This window comes from Austrofundulus limnaeus, unplaced genomic scaffold, assembly GCF_001266775.1.
Source record: "Austrofundulus limnaeus strain Quisiro unplaced genomic scaffold, Austrofundulus_limnaeus-1.0 Scaffold189, whole genome shotgun sequence".
NCBI classification, from domain to species: Eukaryota; Metazoa; Chordata; class Actinopteri; order Cyprinodontiformes; family Rivulidae; genus Austrofundulus; species Austrofundulus limnaeus.
The window spans coordinates 103304-107499 of record NW_013952591.1 but is presented as its reverse complement, the minus strand read 5'-3'; the positions used below and the strand labels follow the sequence as shown (position 1 = coordinate 107499).

At 37.5% G+C, this 4196-nt stretch overlaps 1 protein-coding gene across 1 annotated transcript in view; it reads left to right on the top strand.

The window, feature by feature from the left end:
• Positions 1–4196, top strand: part of LOC106524470 (histone acetyltransferase p300) — a 72179-nt gene that overhangs the window by 4778 nt on the left and 63205 nt on the right. The window lies entirely within an intron of this gene.

Genomic DNA, 4196 nt, shown 5'->3' with positions numbered 1-4196 from the left:
AAAGGCAGATGTGGCAGTGGAAGGTGTCAAAGCAGTTTGGAGAAAAACAAAGTAAAGAACAACAACAACAAAAAAAAAAACAAAAAAAACGATTAATCAATTATTAAATTTGTCATCAATTATTTTAATAATCGATTAGTCGTCGATTAATTGATTAATCGTGGCAGCCCTAATCCCAATGTAACTTTTCTACAGCGGGAGGGGAAATTTTGAGGGTTTATTCTCTTTACGCTTTTTGAAACACTATAATTTCTTTGTTTTTATTTTGAACTCCTCCTGCTCTGTTGTCTCTGCACTGCAGCCCTGTTCACACAGGTGAGATGATGTAATGACGACAGGACGGTAGAGGGTAAATTTCTACCGTAGGCCAACTTCATACTGTTTCTACATCTACCACATATACCGCTCAGCCCTACTTTGGTTGGATTGTATATTAACACAAATTGCATATAATGTGGCTCTTGTCAACTTTATTTTTTCCTTTTAATGTCATAGAAGCTGAAACACATCCAAACAGGCCTTCAGTCCAGAAGAAGCTGTTTTTTATGTCTTCATGTCTCTGGTGTGTACTAGTGCTGGGCGGTATACCGTTTTGTACCGAAAACCGGTTTTTATTTTTGTTATGATATGAATTTTCTTAATACCAACATACCGGTTTAAATAGCCTGAACACGTGCGGAACATTTCGTCGTGGCCGCCAGTGAACTGTTTCCCAGGGGACTCGTTTCCTCGCAGCACCTCTTAGCACATTAGCATGCTAACGTAATTGTTGGAGCAACTGGCGACTGCTGGAGTTTCAGCCGCTTTTTTTGTCTGACGTAAAAAAACATTGAGTTTTCACCATCGCTGAATGTAGTAAACACCTCTTCAGTGACGTGCACGGTTCGATTTAATGCTTTACATTAGTTAATGCATGGAGACTTTTACGTGCTTCTATTGTGAAAAGCCGGGGGGAAGTAGATTTGTTGTGTAGCTGAGTTGACTGGTGTGCAAGGTGAGTCGTCCTTTTAAGTTTTATTAAAGCGTAACGATAGACCAGATAATGACTTTTTCTCAACCCTTCACGATCGGACCTGAATGCATGATTACTGTCTACAACCAGTCAAAGAAGAAAAGACGTACAAAAGGAGGGAAACAGTGATACAGAGGTATAGTAAAAGAAAAAAGTCAATAAGCGAAGTTTGTACATTTTATTATCAGCTGAGCTGTGAGGAAAAAAATACCATCAAATACCGTGAAACTGGTGTAATTGTTGAAAATACCGTGATATAAAATTTGGGTCATAGCACCCAGCTCTAGTGTGTACACACCATAAAATCCAGGATCACTGCTCTTATGTCACATATATCCTCAAATTTTGCTTAACTCAGACGTGACTAGATCAATTTTCTGCTAATAGATCACTTTAAATATACAAACGTAGACAAATGTGTTGTTCCTACAGCCTACTGATCAATGCTTCATTTCTCAAGTGATGTAGTTAAAGGGGCAATATTATGTGTTTCTCACGTATACATTTAAATACTATACCATAATAAATAGGGCTGCAACAATACATGTACCCGTATCGACCAGAGCTTTAGGTTCAGTACACACTTGTATGGAACAATACAGATTTTAACATTTATTTTATCAACATGTCTTCTGAAGATGCTCTGTGTTGAAGGATCAGTGGATCTGTGTTCAACTACTCCACCTAGGCTGCTCTGTGGAGCACAGATCCACTGAGAAACTTGCTGTTTCAGCAACATTTAATTTAAAAACTGTACTTTTGAGGTTAAACAAATGTTCATAATTAATATAAATAAACTACAAGTTAAAAGGGGCGTGGACATTTCTCTTTTTTGTGTCGAAAAAATATCGAACTGTGAGACTAAAGTATCAAACCGAACCATGAATTTCATGTATCTTTGCACCCATACTAATAAAGTATCTGTCACCTTTAGTTGTTATTAAAATGCTGTTTTTATGTTTGAATACAAAATAAACTTATCTTCTCATCACTTCCTCTTCTAAACGCCTTGAAATTGGCCTCTGTCTCTTTAAGAACCTCCTTCCGCTTCTGTCTCGCCCATTTCAGTGCGGGGGGTGCCATGATGCAGTTTACTTGTCATCTGAAAATACATTTCCTCAAAGGTATCTTTAATCTGAAAAGAGCTTCACTGAGTGAGAAATAGTACAGCCAGTGTTAACTCTGCAGACAGTTTCACTTTCAGTTTCACCCGAGAGCCTGCAGGAGTCAGGGGGAGGGGCGGAGGGGGCGCTCTGCCACGAGGACGTTCTGCTTAAAGACACGTCCCAGAGGTGTTTCTGGTACCAAAAGGTGTTTCTGGTCCCCACCTGTCGTTTTGCTCCTCAGCATGGCTTCATAAAAACACTGCAGGATTTCTCATACATGATGAATGAGTCAGAGCAAGGCTTTGGACATGTTTTTATCAGAGTATAACATTATAACATGGTATAAAACTCAAAAAAGTTGATTTTTACATGATATTGCCCCTTTAAAATCAACTTTTCTAATGTATAATCTAAATGCTATAGTGTGTGATAGATTAAACAAAAAATATGATAACAAATGTCTGAACACGTTACTGAATGCAAATACTACTAATAAAAAAATAAAAACTGTAAAACTCCTGTAAATCCATGAGTAGGGCTGGGTTAAAAAAATCAATTTAATCGATCTTGGATTGATTTAATTTAAATTTGGGAAAATCGATTCGCAGGGCATGAGATCGATTCGTCCCCATGGCGTTTGGTGCGCGCGTCTGAAACGTGTTTCTATATTTTGTCACTCCTGGCTTGCCGTATTTTATATTCGGTTGACGTTCAATGGTAACGTTGGCTTTCAGTAACTGGTTGTCTGGGGCAAAACAAAAGAAACTAAGGAATCACTAACATTAACAGCCGATTGAGCAGAACTTAAAGATAACAGAGACCATGGAGACTTTTGTTCGTAAAGATCGGTACATCTACATGGTAGCAAAAGCAAAGCAAGCTTAACAAGCCGCTCGAACCAAACAATGGTATGCAACATCCGACTGAAACTGTTCTCTGCAGCATGTATAAATGTGTGAAAGACGACATTCTATCAAAATCTTTTAGTTTTGTTACCAGTATTAAAGAAATGTCTTAATGAAATCCACAATGATGAAATGTTGTAGTTGTATTATTTGTTTTAATAAGGTATAATTCTGAAACGATTCCTCGACTAATTCGAACACTAAAAATCCTCGAGGCAAGTTACCTGCCCCGAAGCTTCAGAAATAATAGGTACCATTAAAGTCAGTGCACTTTAGCTGGCTGGAATCTTATTTGTGTTGCCCAACGCTACGACGTTAGCGCTTCCGCTAGCGGTTACGCTGTTGATGTGTGTATGCTAAGGGCTATTTTTAGCCATGGAAGGAGACAGAGTCCCAAAACGAGGCGTTCATAAAACAACAGAAATTGTGAAAAGTGTGGGATATTTAAACAGAAAAGACGGGTATCGTTCACGTTCTCTTTCTGACAAATCATGGTTTCTACCTGGCAGAGTGTTATTTAACAGTGTGGACGCTCTGTGACCAAAACAAGCCTTAAATGTGCAGCAACAGATTGAAAGCATGAACTGAAACACATTTATCTGTTCATATGCTCCTATTAGAGCTGGGCGCTATGACCTAAATTTTATATCACAGTATTTTCAACAATTACACAGGTTTCACGGTATTTGATGGTATCTTTTTTCCTCACAGCTAAATTCACGTTAAAGCAAAAACGTTGTGTTTAATTAATATTACAGTTTTCTGCAAAAAAAGCTCTAAAAATTACATTATCTTAACTTTTTATGATAATTCTCTACTGTGATAAATACCGTTACCGTGAAGGGGTTCAATTTATACCGTGATATGAATTTGAGGTCATACCGCCCAGTCCTGACCCTGATTAGGAACATGGAGGACAGGAGGAGGATTTTTCTTTATAGGAGGAAACAGACATTTAATTATAAAACATGATTTATTTTATGTTAATCTGAATCAGTTTAATGTTGTTTGTAAATATATTTGACAGTTTTGTAGGAATGAACACGTTTGTAATGTTTGTTCAAAATAAACCTGCTTCTTATGACTTCTGTAACATGTTTGAATAAAATATTATCAGTAAAAACCTCAAATCATGTCCTTCCTAATAATAGAACTCCAGCAGAACTCTAACTC